The sequence below is a fragment of the Triturus cristatus genome, chromosome 4_2 (genome assembly GCF_964204655.1).
Source record: "Triturus cristatus chromosome 4_2, aTriCri1.1, whole genome shotgun sequence".
Classification (NCBI taxonomy): domain Eukaryota; kingdom Metazoa; phylum Chordata; class Amphibia; order Caudata; family Salamandridae; genus Triturus; species Triturus cristatus.
Window position 1 is genome coordinate 635,532,393 of NC_140586.1, and position 25,366 is coordinate 635,557,758.

At 43.3% G+C, this 25,366-nt stretch overlaps 1 protein-coding gene across 3 annotated transcripts in view; it reads right to left on the reverse strand.

The window, feature by feature from the left end:
* The window catches only part of IL12RB2 (interleukin 12 receptor subunit beta 2), a 462,597-nt gene that overhangs the window by 98,428 nt on the left and 338,803 nt on the right, over positions 1 to 25,366 (reverse strand). The gene's annotated exons all lie outside the window — the stretch shown is intronic.

The following is a 25,366-nucleotide window of genomic DNA, read 5'->3' on the forward strand; positions in this document are numbered from 1 at the left end:
TTGCACAATGACCCCTTTCACATCACATCATCCCTGTTCCCATCTAAGGGGGTGTCATTCCCCAAGTCTTCCCGCAGCGGCCGACCAGGTAGAGCCGGTATGGCCCCCATATTTCTTTAGGGTGACTCTGTGGTGGTAGGAGCTCCCGGCAGAGGCGCAACTAGAGCCAAATTTCGGGGGGGGGGGGGGGGGGGGGCCTAAGAAAAATTTCGGGGGGGGCTGAATCTTTTAAGCCATAGGCAGAGGGGAGCTGCAGGGGCTCTTAGAAGGGGTGAAACAACAGCGAGGCCTCATTAACATGCAAATGGTCTTTTAAAGACCTGTGAAGTGCTCGGGTGCGGCTGTGTGTGCGCCGCACACGACGGGGGGGGGGGGGGGGGGGGGGGGCTGAAGCCCTGATTCCAATGGGTGTTGCGCGCCTGCCTCCCGGTATGTGTCAGATTGTGTGTTGCAGTAGGTCATGTATTTGTGCCACTCGTCGAGTGTCGATAATGGCCCGGCCCCATCGCATTGCTAGCAACAGTCCAATAACTACTACGCGCCTCACACTCCATTGTATCTCTTGTTCATTCCCCAACACTGCCTCTAGTGGGGATAGTTCCAGTGTCGTCCCGACAATGGCCTCCACGTCTCCATTAATGGCCCCAAACCCCTTGCAATACCATGCCAGATGTGCAAAGTCGGCCTCTGCCTCTCCGGAGCATCGGCAATTAGATGTGTCCCGCAGTCTACAGCGAAATAGTCGGCCTGGAGTGTATGAGACTCCCTTAATATATTTAAAGTGCATTCGTTTATGTCTGCTATTTAAGCATACTGGTTTTGTTACAGAGCAACAGTGATGCCATTGCTTGTCGCTTATAATAATCCCTAAGTCGTTTTGCCGTGCAATTCGGGCCTATCTACATGTAATGTAGCAACTGGGTTTGGAACGAGAGTACTTCTACTTTACTTCTTTAGTACAGGTACTTTAAAATCCAACAAGAGATGTTTGCATTCATGTGACACAAAAAAGCGCACAAAACACACCCTTGTGCACACACTCATGCATGCATGGGCACACACACATTACTCCAAAGAAAAATGTAAGCAATCATATGAGACACCGATATGTGGTTTGACAGTACAGGCGTCTGCTAGGTCCCTAGTTCCCGATACCTTAAACTATATCTAAAGTGTGCACTAGCGCGCTAGTCACAAAATCTGAGTGTAAACCTACTCCAAAAGTGTCAGTTGCATGCCTCCACCAAATGGTATGTCACAGGGGCTAGTCACTAAGGTAACTTCTGTTTTTGAGTAATTAGCATGTATAATTTACTCTTACACTTTTGAGTAACTTTACACTCAGATTTTGTGAATTACAATAACCTTGAATTTGTAAAGCGCACAGCTACCTCTGAAGTGGTTTCCCGGCGCTGGGGGCCCTCGGGAAGATTAAGCGAGCTATTGGCCAGAGTCACATGTTGCTGGGCTGACTTGCCACCGGTGCCCGGGATCGAACTGTGAACCCTGTAGTCTCGAGTCAGGAACCCTGGCTGCTGCGCCACACCACTTCCACAGTCAGTAAAGTCAGTCAAGTGTAAGAGTAAATTACACGTTTAAATTACTCAAAAGTGTAAGTGTCCTTTGTGATTGTTATATGATACCATCTTTAGGGTGGAGAGTGAGACGGTTCTCTAACGATGAATGTTCCAATCTCTCTAGAACAAGTGGCCAATTCCTATATGTCCCTATCGAATGAAGCGCATTCTTAGAAAAAAGAGGGCAAGGATTCTACTAGTACCTACCCTTTTGGATGTACCGGGCAACCCATAAGGTAAAAACACTGATTAAGAACAGTCTAGTCTTGAATAGACTATAATAAGAATTGTGAGAGTATGGTTTGATTACAACGGGTGTCTAAGTGAACCGTTGGGCATGAATGGCTTGTATGATGAATCACCAGAAGAACCACACTGCTCTATTTTTCAATGGTTTATGGTGTTGGATAGATCCTCGGGTGGAACCAATGGACTTAGATAGATCTGTCCTTACAATGATTAATATTGTTAGAATTTGTGGTGGGTGATAATGTGTTTTTTTATATGTATATACAATGTACAAATGCCACTGTTTTTAATGTTGAATTTTTATTTAATTTAGATTGATTGTACCTTGGGAGATTATAATATTTGTCCTGAAGAAGGTGGTCCTCTATCCATAGACTTCCACCGAAACGCGTCGACGCAAGCCATAGAAGGCAGACTATAGATCGGAGTGACATCTGTTCTCTGAATAATCAAATATCTGTATCTTTACTTAGGAGAATAGTCTTATGTCTTCCTTTTCATTTGGATAAGAAAACATCTTTCTTACTTGTTTTCTCCCTATGTTTTTCTTATTGTTTGCCTATTGTGTATTATTTAGTAAACATAATATCAAAATGTGTTTTTAACGTTTTTAACTTTGCCACACATTTTTGTTATTGTGTCAATATTTGGGCTTTTTATTAAAATACATGAATTCTATCTACACAAATTTATGACTGGGTTTAGACTCTGGTGTCTTGTTCTGGTGATTGATTGGTTTGATACCTGTATGAGTGTGTGAGGTTCCCGCTCTTATGAAGATTTATAGAGCTAAGTGTGTCCCTATGGCCCTATATGGTAGTGAGGTATGGGGTTACAAGGCCTCGACCGAAATCCAAACAGTAGAAAATGCGTTTTTCTGGAAAATGTTGTCACTCCCCCCATCTGCTCCTATTTTTAACATTCATGAAGACCTGGGGGCGGGTTATCTTATTGATCAAATCAAGGTGGCTCCATTATTAGGTTGGTTGAGAGTTTGGGCACAGCAACCTCCGAATTTAAACCAACTTATTATTCAAGACTGTTTGTCCCTTGATAAAGCTATGTCTATCCCATGGTTTCATTATATTAAAACTAATCTGGAATCATTGGGTTGCCCTGAATTGTTTGTTAGTCCATCTGCGCTGAGTAAAGAGAAAATAAAAGCCTTTAAGTCTCAGTTCTTGAGTAGAGCGATGTTACTGAGGGAAGGTGGGGAACTGGGGAAGCCGGCAGTCAGGAGGTTTATCATGCTTAGTATCGGCATAGAGTTTCAGCCATACCTGACCTATATAAACAAACCATTCCATCTGTTTTTGTTAATAAGGTTTAAGCATGGCATGCTTCCTTGGCTGCTGGCGTACCGTAAGGGTTTTTTCAAAGAGGGCACCCTGGGGCCCTGTCCTTGTGACGATACCTCAGAACAAAACTCGCTGCATTTGGTATTTTTTTGCAAATTTTACTCTTTGCTGCGTAGGAAATTTATTTTGCCTATTCTTAAGAACTGTAACTTTGAGCAAGTGAGGCCCGCTCTGGTTTATCTGCAAATGTTTGGGTCTCCCTTGGTGTGTTTTGGGGTTGCCAGTTATATTACTGGGGCCATTAGGTGCAGAAATAGGGTGCAGGCTTTTCAGTAGCCTCCCCATATTTTATTAGTAATGTTTAATAGCTGGAGAATGTGGAATGATGTTTCATGGATTCGTAAATCTGTTGAACCATTTGGATGACATACTTTTTACTGTGCATATGTGCCAATTGTTGTACTATTTATATTTATGAATTATTATCATTTTTTTTTGTGGGCTTTTTGTTTTGTGTAACTGTAATTATTTGCATTATGAAATTATTGTCCTGTGCTTTGATGGTTTTAAAATTTTTAACCGAATAAAGCTGATTTTTGACTTTGACTTTGTGTGAGATTCTTATATGTGCCAAAAAGGGGAATCTTTCTTTGGACTATGGCAGAGGTATGTAACCTGTCGAAGCAGGAACCACAATCCTAGTCAGTGTTAGTCACAACACACCCTAAAGTATCCCCTGCTTACCCTCTGGTAGCTTGGCACAGAGCAGTCAGGCTTATCTTAGGCAGCAATATGTAAAGCATTTGTACAACACTTCAAACAGTTAACCCCTTCGCTGCTAGGCCTTTCCCCGCCCTGTGCTATGCCTTTTTTTGGCTATTTGGGGTAGTTCGCGCTTAGGCCCCTGTAACTTTTTGACCACATAAGGTATCCACACCAAATTTCCGTGTTTTTCTTCCAACATCATAGGGATTCTAGAGGTACCCAGTGTTTGTGGATTCCCCTTGAGGGGACCCAGAAATTAGCCAAAATACAGGTAAATGTTTTTTTTTTGTTTGAAAAATGGGAAAAAAGTGCTGCAAATGAAAGCGTCTGTGTTTTTCCATGCAAATGGTATCAACAAAGGGTTTGTGGTGCTGAAATCACAATTTTTCCAGCTTTTAGGGACTGACAGAAAACTAACATTTTTTACACAGTTTTGGGTTTTTACTGGGACATAGCCTATTTTTGCTATTTTTTGTGCTTTCAACCTTCTTCCAGTTAATGGTAGAAATGGGTACAAAAGCAATAATTCGATCCTGGAAAGCTATACATTTTAGAAAAGTAGACAGAATTCTGAATTCAGCAAGGGGTCATTTGTGTAGATCCTTCAAGGTTTCTTTATACAAACTAACAGTTGAATATAGGAAAAATTGAAAATTAGTAAAAAACAGCCATTCATGCCAACGTTTTCAACTGTAACTTATTCTACTTATGACAGCTGTTTGAAAGCAATAAACCGTTACATCTGCTGGCCCTTTTGGTTGTGGGGATATATAGGACTTGTAGGTTCACCAAGAACCTGACGAACCCAGAGCCAATAACTGAGCAGCGTCTTGCAATGTTTTTTTATTATGTACTGGGTATATAGCAATTCATTTGGGAAAATATATACATCGGAATGAAAGACACCTATGGATTGCTGAAATTGGAACAAAGTATAGAGTTTAGAAACAGTAGATATTTGCACATTTCCGAAATTGTGATTACCCATACTAGCATGAGAATTATAGGATATTTTTCAAAGTGACTTTTTTATTTTTTATACATTGTCTTTCATTTGGAAGGCAGAAATGCATTGAAAGTCAATAGGTAATAACAGTTGCTCTACAATTCTGCGTTACCCTAAGTCTCCCAATAAAAATGGTACCTCACTTGTGTGGGTCGGCCCAGTGCCCGCGACAGGAAACGGCTCAAAATGCAATGTGGACACACTTTATTTTTACAGTGAAAACTGACCCTTTTTTTGCAAAGTGCTTAGCTGTAGATTTTAAAGATTTTATAGGTTTGCTAGGGAAACCTAGCAAACCTATACTTTCATGAAAACTAGACACCCAGGGGAATCCAGGATGGAGTGACTTGTCTGGCTCTCACCAGGTTTTGTTACCCAGAATCCCTTGCAAACCTCAATAGTTATAAAAAAAACAAATTTTCCTCACATTTCTGTGGTGGAAGGTTCTAGAATCTGCGTGGATCCACAAAATTCCACCCACCCCGCCATTCCCAAAAGTCTTCTGAGAAAAATGGTACCTCACTTGTGTGGGTAGGCCTAGTGCCCACAACAGGAAACGGCCTAAAACGCAACATGGACACACCACATTTTCACAGTGAAAACTGACCCTTTTTTTGCAAAGTGCCTAGCTGTAGATTTTGAACCATAACTCTGCCAGCACCTAGGGAAACCTAGCAAACCTATAAGGTTTTGAAAACTAGGCACCAAGGGAAATCCAGGATGGGTGACTTGTTTGGCTCTCACCAGGTTCTATTACCCAGAATCCCTTGCAAACCTCAAAATTTGTAAAAGAAAAAAACACATTATCCTCACATCTCTGTGGTGGAAAGTTCTGGAATCTGCATGGATCCACAAAACTCTACCCACCCCGCATTCCCCAAAGTCTTCCGAAAAAAATGGTACCTCACTTGTGTGGGCAGGCCTAGTTCCCGCGACAGGAAACGGCCCAAAACGCAATATGGAAACACCACATTTTCACAGTGAAAACGGACTCTCTTTTTGCAAAGTGCCTAGCTGTAGATTTTGAACCCTAGCTCTGCAGGCACCTAGGGAAACTAGCAAACCTATACAGTTTTGAAAACTAGACACCCAGGGGAATCTAGGATGGGGTGACTTGTCTGGCTCTCACTGGGTTCTGTTACCCAGAATCCCTTGCAAACCTCAAAATTTGTAAAAAACAAAAAAAACACATTTTCCTCACATTTGTGTGGTGGAAAGTTCTGGAATCTGTGCGGATCCACAACATTCCACCCACCCCTCATTCCCCAAAGTCTTCAGAGAAAAATGGTACCTCACAAGTGTTGGTGGGTCAAGTACCCACGACAGGCAAGGGCCCAAAACCTATTGAGGCGACATCAAAATGACCTCTATTACAAAACAACCTAGATTTGCAAGGGGGGTCCCATGAGTTTTTGGCCCTGGGCTCGGTGGCCATCTAGGGAAACCTACCAAACCCAGACATTTCTTAAAACTAGACACCCGGAGGAGTCCAGCAAGGTATGGCTTGCGTCGATCCCCCAACATTTCCCTATCCAGAATCCCCTGCAAACCTCAAATTTAGCTTAAAGAATCATCCCTGAATTGTGAAAAACATTTACCCCAGGTGCCTAGTGGGCTTTCTGCTCCACCGGGGGGGGCGCAGATAAGGGGCTGTTGCCCCATCTGCCTCCCAGGAGGGGCACAAAGACTGTAGCATTTTAGTTTGGGGTGAGGGTATTTGCATGCTTATTCTGGCAGCCCCCACCCCTACGTAGATATATAAAAAAAATCCCTGGGGCCTATTGAGATTTCTGCCCCCCCGGGGGCAGATCAGGGGCTACTGCCCCCATCTGCCTTCTGGGGGCCAGAAAGTCTTATTCCTTCTTTGGGGGGTAGGGTGGGGGCTTTGGCATGCCCATTCTGGGCAGCCACCACCCCTGGCGTATAAAAAAAATCCCTAGCGTCTAGGGTACTTTTTGCCTCCCCGGGGGGGCAGAAAGACTGTCTGGGAAAATTAAATGGGGGGAGCAAAGGCCCTTGCCCAAGGGACCCCTCCCCCTTCCTGGTGGCTAGTGGGTGGATACCTGCTTGGGGATCACCCTCCTGGGGTGATCCCCAAGCAGGGATCCACTAGGGAACGGTACCATTGGAAAGGGGAGATTCTCCCCTTTCCAACTATACCTCTCCCATCTGTTTCAGTGCTCGGGGACTGAGATGGCCCCACAAGCACCGAAACTGAGGTACTGAAACTAAGTTTGGTTTTCATTGCAATGACGTTAGCGTGCCATTGCAAGGAAATCACAAAACAGGCCTGGGGAGGTCTGGGAAGCTCTTCCCCATCTCCCCAGGTAAAAAAAAGGAAAATCCCTCTGCTGTCTGCAGTAGAGGGATTTTCTGTGCATGTGCTCATGACGGAATGGTTCCTTCATAAGCACAGGAGCACTGGTGCTCATGACGGAACCATTCCGTCATGAGCACCCAAAGGGTTAAACACCACAAAAAGACTCGACACCAGGTTAGAAAAATAGAGCTTAATTTTTATAAATAAAACAAGACCAAAACGACAAAAATCCAATAAGCAGAAGTCGAGATATGATTTTCTAAAGAATAAATGTAAAAATAGCACTTAGAAGCAGTAAACGCATAAGGGGATATCTGGTTGCGCCGGACTGTGACAATGTCAAGCCCGACCATGATGGAGCATGTGATTGTACCATGCAGATTGAACGCCGTTCTCCTGTTGCAGCGTAAAGCGGTAGACTTATACACTCGAAATATTTCGAGAGAGCTTATTGAAACCCTCGAAACAAGCGACAGCTATTACGCAGTCCGCGCATTGGTGTTCCGTCTTTCAACCTCCCGCAAACAAACTGATTCTTACGCTAGGATTCCATTATTATTTCACAAGCATAGGATAAACAACCATTGGGCATCTGCTTCCTCCTGAGTCGTCTCTCATAGGGCACCCGGCCGGGCACCCTGTGAGTTATTCTTTTTCACATTGAGCACGGTGACACTACACATATTTACGTTAAACAATACCTTTGCCGATCAGGTGTCCCTACACTAGATTGTCCTGAAGAGACCCTTTATTTCAAACAGGGTCGAAACGCCGTTGACGAGAAAGGCGAATCATTTTCTGACACTTACAATGACCAAGTGTTGATAATTATATTTTTTCATCTTTTATGATCGCCTTTGTAATGACTAATTGAAACCTTTTTATGTTGCACTTTATGTTATTTTCTTTTGTTTAGGTTTAATTATTGGTTTCACTGGGACACCCTTCATAATTATGTACTAAGACTGTTATTTGTTTTTATTATGTACTGTGAGATTGTTTTTAATTTTCAACAAACATTTTCATTATAAATATAAAAAATGTTTTCTACCAAAATTCCAATGTGTATGGTCAACTTTTCTTTCTGACGTCACGTTTAACCCTTTTTTTTAATTGCTATTTTGTGACGTATATTATATCACTGATTATTAACCCACACGAGCCATTGTCTCCTTTCAACAAATCAATACCCAGGCTCTATGTGAGTAGGGTTTCCTTGTCCCTTGGTTACATGATGGAGCATGGGCAGGATACATGGACCCACTTAGGCCCGCTGAACAAAAGTACTAACATTCCTGGGTTGCATCCACGAAGAAGAGGGGTGCAGCTGAGCAATGCATTAGTAATCCTCACGCAATTGGGGTGATATGCCGAATTTCTCCACGCAACGCGGCAATGCAATGGTTCGTAGGCGATGCGCTGGTGCCAAGATGCGGCGGTTCTGAGGGCAAAGTGCCTGGTTTCTCCACGCCAGTTGATGCATCGATCTTCTCCATGCAGTGGTGGCGATGTGTTGGTTCCAAAGCGGCGGTTCCAGGGACGATAAGCTGATTCAGAGTGCAATGTGCCGATCCTGTTCCCTCAACAGCGGCGATGTGTCAGTTCTGCTCTCACAGTAGAGGATGCATCGGTTCCGCTGGAGCATAAAGTTAGGCCCATTTCCAAGGGTCCAGGACCTGCCCTGCCAAGCAGTGGTACCACTTGGCAGGGCAGACTTACAGGCAGTAGAACCGGAGTGTAGGAGCAGGTCGGTTGGAAGACTTTTGTTGTCCCCAAGACTTCAATCGGGAGGCAAACCATCAAGCCCTTGGAGTCACTCTGGGTTCAAGTGATGCAGGTCCATTCCTTCTCACCCAGGCAAGAGAGAGCGGCAGACAGCAAGGCAACAAAGGGAGGCAGGAGTCCGGGAAAAAACAGGCCAGTAGAGTGGCAGTCCAGCAGCACAGCAGTACTTCTTCCTTGCAGAGTAGTCATAGGTCCAGAAGTGTACTGAAGTGGTGGGGTCTGAGGTTCAGTACTTATAACCAGTGGTGCCTTTAAAGTGGGGAAGACTTCTAAAAGATGTATTTGCGGTTCACAGAGTCCCTGTCCTTCTTGCCCCAGCTCTAGACTCACTACAGGGAGTTATGCGGCCTTTTGTGTCTGGACAGGACACAGCCTATTAAGGTGTAAGTGAGGCTGTGCCCAGCTCCTCCCACCCATCCTGCCAGGATGGCCCATCAGGTCACACCTAAGCTCCCATTGTGTGTGACTGCCTAGGAGGAATACTCAAAGCCCAACTGTCAACTACCCCAATTATGTGATCAGAGACAGGCTATAGGCACCAAATGGCTAAAGTAAGAAAATCCCAACTTTCTAAAAGTGGAATTTTCAGAACTCCAATTTAAATTCAGACCTCACTATAAGTTGTGATTTTGAATAGTGAGTCCAGAGACACCAAACTTGAATCAGTTATATCTTCCCATTTGAAAATTACTCCATTGAGACTGATCTAGTATTGGTTAAAGGTGTGGGTCATAGAAGAACTAGAGCCCTATAGGGAATGGCTACTAAGCTTATTAGAGGGTTTGTGTGCCGATAGGATCACTTGGTGTGCTTACAAAAAGACCTGGTTACTAAAGCTTGGACTAGGGTTTTTTTGGTCAAACCCCCAAGATTTACCACACAATGCCATTGAGAAGGTCATAGTGGCCTATCAGGACTATGTGCTGGGAGAAACAATTTCCAAGACTGTTTCAGGTAGCCTGACTGATGCTTTTCTCTCATTTAAATGTGGTTTCGAGTTTGAAATGTATTTAGATGTGGTTACCAAACCCTTTACACAAGCACTTTTAATCAAGCTACTAATGGGCATGCCACCAATAGCTTCCTTCACCTGTCTTTGGAAGAAGGGATCAGGCATATCAAAAATGTGTCCTATGGGATGTGAGGTTCCAGAGTCCATTGAACAAGTCTTATTTTTCGGCAAGGCATACAAAAAGCAAAGCACATGCCATCGTGCAAATTGATGGACTTCAAAGACCGCATAACAGCGCTGAGAGTATGCAGAACGAATACGAGTGGTCCGGTTGTCTTTTCAATTGGCAACTTTTTTACAGCTATATGGTATATGAGGTCCAAGAAACTTTTTTTCTAAGAAAGGACCTTAGGGATAAGTTACATTCCTAACATCTTTGTCAAGAGGGCTGTAACCTGTTTTTGGCATTTTTCAATCTATAGTGGTTTTATATGTACATATATGTATTTGGTTTTAGTCTGTTTTATTCATATATGATCGTATATTTTTTCCTGTTATGCTTTTTTATGACCCAAAATAATGGAAATGAATGAATGAAATTAGTCTTATAAAATGTATTAGAACATTGGAATGTGGAGCACTCCATTGTAGACAATGGAGTGCTCCATGCTTCTACAGGCCGGTAAAGGCCCGCAGAGCAACATTCCAATGTTTTACAAAAGCCTCTCGAAGCTCGAGGGGATTTAAATCCCCTTGAGCTTCAAGAAGCCTTTGTTTAATTTATTAGAACATTCTGCCCTCTAGTGGCAGAATGTTCTAAAAGCCTTATAGCCCTTCGTACCAGGGCTATACCGCTATTAAAGTCCCGCTGCTTTTGTTAAAGTCCCTCGCCTTCGGCTCGGGCCTTTAACGCTGCAGCGGGCCTTTAATAGCCAGTATAGCCCGCTACGGCGGGCTATAAGGCTATAATACGGTAATCCCAATGGTACCCTGCGGGAGATATAGGCTCTGCATTAGTGAAAAACGAATCTAGTCGTTTTTTCACTAGGAGGGCATGAACACTTTTAAAGTACATGTTCCACTTTGTAAATACACTGCACCCTGCCCTTGGGCTGTCCAGGGCCTAACTTAGCGATGACTTCTATGTATTAAAATTTCAAATTGCACACACCTGTATTCTTCATGTACCCTATCTCTAAATGAAGCTAAATGTTAAGCGTGCTGCACAGGGACGGATACCTGCCTATCGCCCGTGAGTATAATGTAAACATTTTATTAAAGGAAACGTTGACCTGAAATCCATACGCACAGCTGAAGTATTTATCATTCCATTTTCACAATGTACTTCAGTACTCTTATGAGTTTTTCTATTTTCCATTACATCAATAGTTAACATTCAATAAATGTACATAAACACAACACTTTGATCAGTTACGTCACATATACTTATACATATCAATGTGATTTGTAACATACATCACAATTCAACACTTGTTGTTGTTGCGGGTTCCACTTTTCATTGCAATATGCATTTCTCGACACTGTATTCAACAAACGTAAAAATACAATTATAAAATTAAAAACCAAAACTTACATCAAAAGGAATCAACACAATTATGTCATAGTTAGACATCCCCCTGTCACAAAGAAATGCCTTTTATTTTCATTGATCTAAATGGATCACGCTGCTAAATGATGTTAGTCAAGCCAGTGAACACCAGAATACACTACACATGTCTGCGCCACCACCGATGTATTGTGTAGTGCCCTGCGTGACCACAAGAGACTACAGTGTATGTGTCATTAGACCGCATCATGCGGATCACCCCATGTCTGCTAACCAACATCGAAAATGTCACCAAGTCCACAACAAGCACTCATCTAATGCCTTCTGTGTAATGACCGTATGTTCACATCGCCCCAGGTGCATACAGCCCCTTTTCTCATTCTAGTATTTACATCAGGTAACCTTTTACTTGAAAACATTTTTTAAGAGGTATAACTTGCCAGGTCGACATGACAGTGCAAACTGCACACATAGGCTCTGCAATGGCAGGCCTGAGTCATGTTTCAATGGCTACTTAAGTGGGCGGCACAATCAGTGCTGTAGGCCCACAAGTAGCAGTTGATTTACAGACCCTGTGCACATGTACTGCACTTTACTAAGGACTTATAAGTAAATTAAATATGCCAATTGTGGATAGGCCAATGTTATCATGTTTTAGGGAAAGAGCACAAGTACTGATCAGCAGCGGTAATGTGTACAGAATCCTAGGGCCAGCAAAAACAAAGTCAGCAAAAACAGGAGGTCTGAAGGCAAAAGTCTGGGAAAGCTAGGCCAAAGAGGTCAGGTCCAACAGTCCATGACAAAGAGAGAAGATAAAAAATCAGGGGAGCGTCCTGAGGAGGAGTTGAATGTGTCGTGTGGAAGAAGTCCAGGAATGATGATCCTGGGTGTATTTCGACCATAATGAGCCTGATTAAAACTATCTAAGGAAGAGACACATGCAAGGTTCAGATTGCTTGTTGGGAACCACTGCACTAAATGTTGCGAGGTGTCAACAGTAAATTACTCTCTTACAAAGTTCCTAGCTTTCATGCTCTTCAAAACAGTCAGCGCTAAATCGCAATCAGTGGTGGTCTCTTTATTTGGGCATTTGTACGTAGCCCTCTCCCTCTGCCAGTCTGAGAACCACAGCTTCAGTCTCTCAAAGTGATGATGATGAAGCATATATACACTGCAATTGAGAGCACGACAGCGCTCCCCACTGGCCAAGACATCCATGGTTTGTGTATTCTTTTTTCCAGACAATGTGGGTGTTTTTCCAGGCAATGTGGAAGCATGAAGCTCGTACTGACTATGTAAAAAACACACACAAATTACACATATCTTTGCTGGCAAGGATACGTCATCCAGGCTGGCATCCATAGTTTGTGAGTGCTGACAGGCAGTGTTCTGTTTGAGCACAGGTGAGCCTTCAAGCAGGCGTCAAAGGTCTCTTAAGGAGCGCTGTCTCTCAATGCTCTAATCAATTGCATGCCCAAGAGTCAGAGCTTAATTTGAGCCTGTGGTTTCCGGTGCTCGGCACCGGAACTTAATTGTCAACACCTGCACTTAAGACAGTCTGTTTGTGCAAATTAGAGATGGGCACAACAACAGTTGTTTATGAATTCAATGTGCATAAAAAATGATTAATAAACGCCGCACACGCCAGTCTCATAGTAGTTGGGGCCAGGAATAGTCTGAATTGTCACACATGTACCAGTGTGATGGTTAATAGTTGTGTTGGAACTGTCATTGACAAGCTGCAGTGGCCCACTGCCGAGGGCTCTGGCACCTATGATTTTACAAATTAAGCGTTGCCCAGAGTCACACTTATGCCGGCTTACAGTGTGACTAACAGCACAGTGCCAGAATGAGGCCCTAGGCTGGCAATCACAGTGTATGAGTCACTGGAGGCCAAACAATGAAGGAGCTAAAAATACCTGTTGTAGAATGTGTGTCTCCAATGGGGCTAAAGGCTCAACTTCAGCGGCTAAAGATAACTTGAAGTGGAGCACTGTCGGACAGCAGAGAGTAAGTAAAAATGTTTTAAAATATGCCAAATGGGATGTGTGTGTGACTAAGGGGGGAGTGACTGAGAGAGAGAGAGTGACTCAAAGTGTGACAGAGAGTCAGTGACAGTGAGTAAATAAGAGTGGGAGTGAGTCAGAGTGACTAAGAGGGAGTGACTGAATGAGAGTTAGAGTCAAATTGAGTTATTGACAGAGAGTGAGTCACTGAGAGAGTGAGTGGGTGAGAATAAAGGACAGGGTGAATGAGTTAGTGAGAGAGGATGAGTGACAGAGAGTGGGTTACAGAGAGTGAGTTGCGGTAAAAGTGAGTGAGAGTGGGTGACTTTGAATGAGCGTGAAAATGGTGTGATTGAATGATGGAAAGTGGGTGAGTGACTGAGAGTGTACGAAAGAGCGAATGATGGGGAGAGTGAGTATGAGCGTGAAAATGAACGAGTCAGAGTGCATCAGAAGAAGAATGAATTGTGAAAGTGGGTAATAGAGAATTTATTGACAGAGAGAATGACTGAGAGAGTGACAGGGAGTAACAGAGAGGGTGGATCCGAGAGTGAATGAGATAAAGAGCTAACATAAGTAAGAGAGTGACTAAGAGACAATGTCTGGTAGAGATTAAGTGACTTAGAATGACGAAGAGCAATTAGAGTGATAGAGTGACTGTGAGAGTGAATCAGACATTGCCTGAACAAGAGATGACTCTGAAAGTAAAGGAGTGAGTGATCCAGAGATACAGATATAGTGACTAAGAAAGTGACTGATAGAGGGAGTGTGACTTGGAGAAATAAAGTGACTTAGAGAAACTAAATAAGTGGAAAAAAGTGATAGAGTCAATGAAAGAGTGGCTGTGAGATTGAAAAAGAAAGATAGCATGACTGAGAGTGTGACTGACTGTGACTAAGATTTAGAGTGACAGAGAGTCAAATTCAAATTCAAATTCAAAAACAGCTTTATTCGATTTTAAAAGCAAAACCATAAAAGCATACATATATAAAAATTCATCTTTAACAAGAAACAATACAAATTATGCCGTTAAAAGATAACCTTATTCATGGAGATCCTAAATCTTATAATGGTTTTAAGAAACGTTGAAACAGAAAAAATGAGAAATTCATCATCCAACATTTGCAGTTTGACCAGCGCCACTCTGCATTGCCTCAGCCCTAATTTATTTAAAACGGGTCGGAGCAACCTTTTCCTTGGTTCTAAGTAATATTTACAAAAAAGGATACAATGGAGGGATGATTGAACAGAGACCTCATCACAGGGACAAGGAATAAGATCCTTTAGTCAACAGTTCATCTCGGGAAAGGTAACTAGTCTAAAAAAGGCATCTACCCTGAAACGGGTTAAAAGCATTCGGAAATAACAGTTAGGGACAAGGTTCAAGTATGGCTGTATACCTTGATTTTGGATAAGTAGGTGGTTGGCCATAACAGAACTCTTACATTTCTCTAGCAACCAGCGTTTCTCTGTTAGAAAATGCAAGCAAGATTTCTTGAGTTTGTTTCTTGACAAGTCTGCCATGGTGTCTGGGGAATCAAAGAATTCCGGGTGACCCATCTCAGCAAAAAAGCGTTTAAGATATTTGAACCAGGAAATTTTTGAGGACCCATCTAAACCAAGACAGTCCCTGATAATGTCCCTATTCAAACCTGTCTCAGTTCCAGACCATACTTTGTGCCACAACAGAATGGGCTCTAAGTTGATAAGGTCTGAGATATAAGGGACACCCAACTCTTGATGGCAAACATAAGAGGAGGTAGACCCAGGCACTGCCAATAGGAAACGAAGGAAAGCATTCTGACAAATCTGGATGCTCGAGGCGTTCCCTATTCCCCAGATTCCTGCACCGTACAGTGCTGTAGATACACATTTGGCTCTATAAATGTCTAACAGTACTGGTACAGGACGGCCCCCTACCTTGTTAGAGAAATGTTTAACAGCCCCTATAGCTCGTGAAAAAGCTAATTTTCTTGATTCCCTTGCTGCTGTCCAGGTGCCCTTTTTATCGAAATTAATACCCAGATAGGAAAAAGTATTAACGGTCGTAAGTTTTATATTGGATAGAAAGGAATTGCAATGAAGGTTCTTCTTTTTTGTGCAGCACATGTTAAAAGTTTTGCTGATATTGATCTGAGGTTCATGTTGTAATCTTCTGTTCGGCATATAAAATATCCCGTAGGAAATGGATAATTCAACTTGCTAAGAATATAGGGGTTACGAACCATAGAGATCTCTTCAGGTTGTTGAAATATGATCCTTCCCCCCTATACGTTACTGTGATAGCTAAATTTCTCTTTTCTATGTGGCTAACCAGAAGACAACTACTACCTCACTAAGTCAATTACATTGGCACCAATTTTTGCTATTAATCTGTTTTAATTTGTGAATCGTTGAATTGTATTGTTCCCAAGAATCATGTTTTAAATTTGTAAATATTATACCATGATATTTTATGACTTTTATAGCTTGTAGCAGAAATAAAGTTTTTCTGACTGACTGACTGATATTGATCTTTAGGCCCCTATTGCCCATGTATTCTGAAAATTTGCTAATCGATCTTTGAAGACCAATTTGAGTCCGGGCCATAATTACAGCATCGTCTGCGTATAAGAGGATGGGGATATGGGAGTTGCCAATTTTTGGATAATCCTGCTTATCTTCCAGGAGGTGAGATGCAGCTGAATTAATATATAAGTTAAACAAAAAAGGAGCTAAAATACAGCCTTGTCTCACACCCTTTCCTATAGGGAATTTGGAAGTGCACTCCCCCTTATCTCCAAAACGCACCCTTGCACCCGCATCTCGATATAGTTCTCTGATAAAAATTAGAAGGTTTGGGTCCACTCCCATGTCCTGCATAGTTAGCCAAAGTTTGTTATGATTAATGCAGTCAAAAGCCGAGCTTAAATCCACAAACGTGAGGAATAAGTTCTCGTTTTTTGCCTCGACATATTTGGCTACTAATAGAGCTAGGTTCAATCCTTGCTCAGTTGTTCCCAGACCTTCCCTAAAACCATATTGGAACTGGGAGAGAATACCTCTTTCATCGGCCCATGTTTGCAATTTGTTGAGTATAACTCTCCCTGCGATCTTCATGAGTGAGTCAAGTAAGGAGATCGGTCTATAACACTTCGGTGTGTTACGATCTCCTTTCTTGAAAATGGGCACCACGATGGCTTCCTGCCAAGTCCGCGGAAAACTCACTTTTGTAAAGCTGTTAAGAACATTGGTTAAAAGAGGAGCCCATAACTTATTGTTAGCCTTGTATATATCCACGGGTATTCCGTCCGGGCCCGGAGCCTTTCCCGCTGGGCTCTTGTCAATGGCTATCAGTACTTCTTCTATGGAAAAGACAACATTAATTGGATAGTACGATCTATCCTGAAATCTTAAATTTAGCCCCCCTTCTATGACTACCTGAGGGTCTTCTTGATAGAGCTCCCGAAAATAAGTCACCCAGGTCTCTTCAGTGATGGCTATTTCGATAGAATCTGATTCGTTATTGGTAAAGAAAGGAGCATTCACCGCTTTCCAAAAAGCAGTATTGTTTTTGGATTGGCAGGCTTCCCGAAGAGTATGCCAAGCGTCCTGTTTAATTTGTTTCTTCCTTTTTTTGACTGCCTGTTGACTTCAGCCATTACCCTGGGATCTCGCTTTAGTTGGGTCATTAAATGGGCATGGGTCCTGCTACACTCTCTGTCAAACCATCTCTTGTTTTTATTAGCCCCGAGATGCAGGGGTTTTGTGAGTAAATTTCCAATTTCCTCAGTGATACTAAGGAAAGCATCGATCACTTTTGGAGAGTCGACGCTCTCAGTGAGGCAGGTGTTAAATTCCACTTCCTTGGAGCGAATTAAAGTGCCAAGGAAGGCCGCTGGTTCTACTTTGTCCCATTTTAAAGTATAGCCATTCTTCCTGGCAAGCTGTAATCTATAGTTATATAGGTTCTGGACCGTAGAATCAATGTTACTTTTGCCCTTCGGAATGGCAAGGGACATACTAAGGGGTAAATGATCACTCATTGCTACCTCGCATAATTCAAACGTGCAAATGTAATGAGAGTAACGTTTAGATATTAGCAGGAAGTCAATGACTGATTTGCAGCCTCTACCTATAAAAGTGGGGTTAAACAGGACTAATGGGGAGCAGAGTTCATTTGCGAAGCCCAAATCCAGAGAGAAGAGTATGTCGTTTAAGTATTTTCCCAAAAGAGTATGGGAAAAATGTGCAGAAGGGGCGCCCTCCCTCTCCCCTAGATCACATATATTTTGGTCACTAAATGGACATAAAATATGATTGAAATCACCAAGCCAAATGACACAGGTGTCAGAGGAGTCCTTATCATCCATATTTTTTAGAGTCTCGAGTAGTTCTTTAAGTGTCGAGGCCCATGAGTCTTTTGGGATGTTATTATAAAAATTTATCAAATCTATATGTAACTTGCCCCCAAGCGTTATATGCAGAATTTGATAGAATGCGGAAACTGGTGAAAAGGAAATTTTTATGTCTTTTAGACAGTTGGAAACATAGGTGCATAGACCCCCTTTGTTTCTCCCTCTAGTGGTGTGTATTGCAGGCGTGTGATAGGTACGATAGCCAGTCATGTGAATAGGATCAACTGTCCAACATTCCTGGAGACAAATTAACGAGAACTTTTTTAAGAAGGTGATACAATTCGTGTCTCCTAGCCTAGAGGACAGGCCTGCAATGTTCCAAGACAAAAATGTAAGAGCAGGACATGTGTCGACCTCTAGCAGAGAGGGAAGAATGGTAATTTTACAGGGAACCACGTTGTCAAGCGTTCCTCTGTTTAGTCGTGTGGGGTGGTTTAATGTCTCTACCATCTTGGTGTTAATAATGGTGGTTTCAGAGTTGTCCCTGGGGGAGGCTATCAATTGTGCTGGCTGTTGGTCAGACAATAATGTTGACGTATCCTCATTAAGAACCTTCCCTGCAGATTCAGAATCAGGGTTTTTTTTTGGGGGTAGTCAGTCAACCGAGTCTAGGCAGCTGTACCTGTTTGCACTTGAGAAGGACTCCAGCCAACCCTGTTCGGTTGTAGCCATCCCACCTCTTACGGAGTTACTATTAGTTTTACCTCGCCCTACCTGAACCCATGTTGTTATTAACTTGGGAAGGGTAAAAGTAAGCAAGTGGTAATGGGGTAATGCTAGTGAAATGTAAAGAGGGTCGTGCCTGTTGAATGTATTTTACCGCCTGTGTGTTGCTAAAATTAACAACAATACAGTCCCCTTGTATATCTTTATTTCTTCTGCCCACCCAGCTGACTCTCCGCACAAACAAGATCTTAGCATGGGTACCAGGAGGGAGTGGTCGGTTATTATTGAGCTAGTGCATTGTTTTGTTCTTTAGCTCATAATATGACTCAGTAATATTTTCTCCAATACAAGGTACACCCGTCAATACAATAGCATACGGTGCGGATTCTGGTGGAAGATCTAAAGTGGGTAAATCATGTGCATTTTCATTGGGCGAGACCCTTCTATTCACCTTTGCATTAGTATTCTGTACTGTGTCAATTTTCACTGTTGTATTGGCATCAGGAGATTTCTGCTGAGGCTCTCCCCTTCTGATCTTCTGAGATATGGTGGTGTCCTGCTCTCGCCTAGTGCTGGCATACTTTTGACTGCCATCCATAAACACAGACACCCTTGCACCAATGGTGTCTGCATTGAGGGAAGTATAGGTTTTTCACTGGAAGGGGTCACACCAGTGCAGAAAAAATATTTAAGGCATTTCCCACTTTGTATGTGTGATGTACAATGCAGTACACATGCAAAATGAGAAAAACAAGAAGAGATTGAAACATTTCTCCATGTTAAACTTGCCACAAAGAGGCACAGGATTAGGCAGAAATCCCTGTCTGCAATTATTTATGGGTAGGGATTTGCATCAAAATGATCAGTGGCTGCATGGGAACGGCCATGCACCAACAATGGAACACCCCTTTGACACAGAGAAATGCTAGGCAGAGCATTGCACAGATCTGCGTTACTTTGTGTTACAATCCAGTGCAAAACAAGATTTGCATTGGATTGTAAATCTGAACACTTTGCGTCATGTTCGCATTTAAAAAGTAACTCTAACCTGATGCAAAGCGTTTCAAAGTCTGGACTAGAGTGTCTGAGAACATTAAAGAGAGCTAGAGAATGAGATACTGAGTAAGAGACTGAGTGACCAAGAACGAGCAAGTAACAGAGGGAGTGAGAAAGTGACTGAGAGCATCACTGTGAGTGACAGACACTGTGACCGAGAGAGTAACAGATTGATTGTAAGGGGCAGATTACGATGTCGTTAGGAAGGGCTCTGGATGGGATTTGGTATTGTCGAAACTGATTAGGAACCCTTGTTCCCTACCAAATCGTACAGTTTTCCCATCGACTGATTACGATGTCCTGAAACCGTTCGAGCAGACCGAATCGGTTCCGAAAGGAACTCGTACAGCTCGAGTCTTTCAGAGCCGATTTGTACAGCCCTATGGACACGGTTTCCGGACATGCGATTACGATGACCGATTCGGACAGCCTTTCTGATACGGTTGGCCCGAGACGAAATGGCTGCCAGAACCTGTCTTTGGGGGCCCGTTTAGGCCCCCTTCACCCAGAGGTGTCCGAATGTGGCCCCTGGGGGTACCCAAGGGACCCCTCTTCCCAACCATGTACAATGTGGTAGGCACCATGGGGTGCCCGCCACAGGGTGCAAGGTTTTCCCCAACCACCCCTTTTTTCAATGGGAGCCTGTGTTTGCTTTCGGAACACAGGCTCTATTGAAGTCAATGCGAGTCCGACCGAACGATGTTGGGAGGTATCGAAATCAGTTGTCCAGACTCACAGGACCCGATTTGTTTGGAAACTAGTCTGGAACGATTTGTTCAGGACAGTTTCCAAACAACATCGTAATTGGCCCATAGAGCATGAGATAGAGTGACAGGGACAGAGTGACAGTGAATGAAAATGTGCCAGTCATATGATTACAGAAGCTGGTGAGGTAATGGCTGAGCAATGGAACCCGGACAGCAGGGTGGCCAGCTCCTGACCAAAGGACCCCATGAAGAACCTATAAATTAGATAAGTGGCTGAAAAGATAAGGTGATCTGAAGTGTATTAGCTGCTGAAGACGGCTAAGAGCACCAGAGGAACTCAAGGTTTGATGGGGTGGGAGAGTAGCAAGTGTTAAAAGCTGAGAAAGTTGGTGAAAGAACTGAGAGGAGGCTGATATATGAAGAGCATGGGTTAGCTCAGAAATGTAAATGATTAAGAGGCATGAGAAGGCTAGGAGATAAGAAGCTGTAGACTACAAACTAACAATTAGGGACATAGGGGTTCATGGGACATACAAATGCACCACTCAATATAATGAAGAATACATGAGCATGGAGGGGCGGTGGTGCTGAGGAGGTTTGGCCTGTGTGAAGGACACATGGTTGAACTTGAGGAGACTGAAGAATACAGCAATATGGAACCGGGAAGGAAATTGCCTTAGGGGCCAGAGGACCACAGTTGGTAAGCCTGAGAAGGCCGGTCCTTTATGCGCATTTATGTGGAAAATGTGCTGTAAAACGCATTATTTAAAATAATTTTTCAGAATGTTCTACAGAAAACCTCCATTTAGCCATTCTTCTTTGCTTACTTCACTCGCTTGCTCATTGAAATTCATGGAGAGATGTTAAGCCTCACCACTTTCAAAGATCAACAGCTGCCACTGTTTTGGTGCCCTCAATATGTACCAAATCACACCATCTGTAAATCACAGCTGGCCTGAGAGCAATACATGTAGCACAATGATAAATACCCCCATTGTAAAATTTAGGCCAAGTTCTACAAAGGTTTTGCATTGGGTTTATGTTACTTTTTAATGCAAACCGAAAGCAAAACCTCTTTAGGGATTTACAAAACAATGCAATTTCGTATATGCATTAGTTTGTGATTAAAAGTACCTCAAACCAGTGTGAAGCACTGCTTTGCGTTAGTGTCAAGGGCGCATTACATGGGCGGTGCATGGGTGTTGCCATGCAACCACCCATGCTTTTCGAAAACAAAACTCTATCTACTAATATTAGTACACAGGGTTTTGCCCTAAAAAATAAAGCTGCTGGAAAGCAGGTATTAAAAGGAGAAATGCTTGAATTTCTCCTTTCTTTTATGACTTTGCATGTGTGCTGCACCAATATAGAGTAGGAACATTTTAAAACTTGTCTAGTATTTTGCTCGGAAAGGGTATCTTCACTGTGCACCAAAGCTAAGGCGAGGGCAGGAGAAGGCCATATCTCTACATATGGCACCCTCCTGCTCTCTCCCTGTCATGCAGCGCAGTGCCTTTGAGTGCTGCGCGGCATTGCGAGCCACCTTTGTAAATCTGGGCCTTAGTGTTGTGCAGTTAAAAAGGGACTAATCAATTTAAATAAATATAATAACTTTATGGTCATGGATATGGCCTATGGAAAAAAAAACAACCCTGTATCACTACATAAGTCTTCAGTAACAACATCCATCATTTCACTCTGTAAAGTTGGGTTTTATCTTATACAGGGAGGAAAATGCAATAATTCCACAACAATATGTATTCCTTAATGGGGATTGCTACAGTAAAGAATGTATATCTAGTGGTAATTCATTATTTTTCATCGTGTAAAACCAGTGGACTGGATTCTACCACAAAGCACCTGATTGCAAATTGTACTGTACTGACAGAGTGGTAAATCTACACTGATAAAAACTGGTACAGTGCAGTGGCGCCCCATCAATACCAAACAATTGTGAATTTATCTCCATGGAATGGGGGAATAATCATGTAAACCCTGTTTTACTGGGTGGAATTCTGTGCAGTTTTCCCTTTGTTCATGTAGAATATCACTCATACACACCACCTGTTATAAGCAGGTGGTATATGTAAGCAGGGCCCTGCTGCAGGAAAGGAGGAGGAGGAAGGGTGATGGCGAGGACAGTGGGGTAACCACAGAAGATTGTAGTCTGGCAGGGAGCAGCATTAGCAGTGCCTCATGTGACATGGCTGAGTTTTGGGCCGGGGATTGGAAGACGGATCTGGGCTGCAATATACCTCGTTCCCAGAGCAATTTTACAGGCCAGATTATCCACCAGGTAAAATTGAGTTCATTGTTCCGGCACCCAATACATTTGGGTGTAGGAACAATGAGCCACCCATGATCGAGTGGAGTGGACTTCCATATGTGAAATCCACTCTTTTCAACTCATAGTTGGGCCTGGGTGGTATTGTATCCAGCTGTAATGGGCAATAGTTGCTCCCTGGTGGTTGTTGCAAATTACTACTCATAAAATTCGTACTGCCTGTTCTGTAATATGGCTCAGTTTGCCTTTATCCAATTCTAGGTATGTTGGGATTTGTAATTATCGCGTGATATCATGGCTCATTTCCAGAAGCAATGACCTCAGTGGCGGCTCCTCTGCCAAGGCAGAGGAAAGTCACCACACTGCTCTGTGAGCAGCAATTAAAGAAAACTAAAATTATAACAGCTAGCGTTAAAATCATTTTAGTTTTCCTTTCCTGGTGCGGGCGGTCGGGGCTGGACTGCCAGAACAGAGCAGGGGAGGAGTGGTTTACCCACTCCAAGGTGCGCAATGACTCTTTGACTGGCCCTCTCGGGCCGGCCAAATCCTCAAGCGCACTATGAATGTTCTGCACCCAGGCTGCATTACAGCCTGGATGCAGAACATGCCCAGGCTTCCATTCCCTGCCTGAGTCCCGATCCACTGTGCTCAGACCAATCACAGCGATGCATTGCAGCATTGTAATTGGCTAGGGGAATCAGGAGCCTGGATGCTTCCTGTTCCTGCTTCCAGGAGCGAGAGGGTGCAGAGGTGAGCGGACCAAGAGGCGGTGGCGGCCGAGTGGCCAGCCTAAAGGTGAGTGTGTTTTTTTTTTTATTTACAACCATCCCCATCCCCCCGCCCCGCCAATCCCGGTAAATAGCAACTCCCACTGAATGACCTACATTTTACCTACACAATTATCTTTTTTTTATTTTTTATTTTTTAATTAGTAGTAAGCAAATCAGGATCAATGCATAGACATTATTATAAAAACATCAATGAAGTATATTGTTACCTTGCCAAGGGGCCCCTTGGTACAATTCTCAGAACACAGAGCGGCATTTAGGAGGCATCGTATAGGAGCTGACCTAATTGAATCCTAGCCCTCTTTACGCATACAACAGTCTAGAACCACATCTGTATTTGCTCCAGAGGTAATCCATCTATAATTGGTATCTTCCAATCACATTACTACTTTTATTCATTTTTTGAACAAAACAAAACGTACAAACGTATTATTGCTATTGACAGCATCTGGCAGTAGAGTCGTCCACCCACTCGTATTTATGCGTCTATGTTTGATGTTCGGGCTAGGTTTTTGCGTGGTGCAGCATCTCTCTTCTCTGATCCCTGTCCCCTGCTGGGGTGTGTCTGGGTGGGGCACGGGAGGCGTGAAGGGGGGGCGTACTTGGATGGTGAACTACTAATGGGAGCCTAGCTCATCAACAGGGTCTCCCAGGCAGAGTGTGAGCCAGTCGGTCGTCGACTCATAAGTGTATGTGGCCCAGTGATACTACTTTAATGTGGGGAATCTGGTGTTGCAATCATTATGTAGCTACGGGGGGGGGTGATCCTGCCGGGCAGCTTTGCCACGTGGATGACCTGGTGTTGCCTCCAGGGTGGTCAGAGTTGCTCCCTCTGGGGGGTTTCCTCCCCTGCACGCTATCCAACATAAAGCCACAGGTCTCTAGGTCTCGATCCGCGTTCTCATCTACACAATTATCTTTAACATCAACATTGAAAATGGTGAACACTATCACCACCAGTGGTGGCTGGCAGCACTAGAGAGTGGAGGGGCAAGCAAATGGGTGATGGGTGGGTGACTGCACATATTTATTAAATAAAGTAAAGAATTAAGCGCTTCCCTTCCTGCATGAACTCCTTTCTCACTCCGGTTTTCTTGTTCCTGGTGCTGCCTCCAGCACGGACCCCCAACAACTCCCCTAACCAATCCTGGTGCTGCTCTCTTACTGTTAACCGGTGTGAAAGAAGCGCCAGGATTGGAGGGAGCAGCCTCTCTTAGCATTCTCAAGAGCACTGGAGGCCTGTGCTTTCTCTAACCCAGCTGCCTAAGACAGCTGGTTCAGAGAGGTTTAAAAAGTGCATGTCTGGCTGGCCATCGCAAAACAGCCGAAGAGATATGCGCACTTTAAACTTAAGTGCACAGCCAGCTGATGCAACTTAGCAGCAATGGCACTGCTCCGGCCTGACACTCGGTTCAGGATGGGTTGGTTGAAAAATAAAATGGTAATAAATTAACTTTATTACCATTTTATTTTTAATGTCTGGCGCTTTTCTGGGAGCATTTTTAGTGAGACGGCACTCCTCCGCTATAATGGAGGAGCCGTTCATGACCACCACCTGACCTAAAATATTTCAGAACAGAAATGCTTGTCATTTGAAGAAAAAGTGTAGGTGATACAGCAGAAGAATTGAACAAGAAGAACATCTATGTTCAAGTAAAATAACCTAGGATAATTTAGTTCATAAAAAACTGAAAACATTGTGCTTATTCTTTGTTCTTGTTCAAAGACAATATGTGTACCTTGCTTGTAATCACTGGGGGAATATTTATGAAGAAGGTAAGGAGGCACAAGGGCTGCGCAAAGTCTAAGTTCGATTTATCAAGCCACGCAAAGCCACCTTCCATTATTCAATGGGAGCTTGTGTCTTGGGCTGAAATCGCCCGCAGCACAAGTTTCCATTGAAAAATTGAAGTTTTTAAACATCCCTATACTGTGTAGCAGGC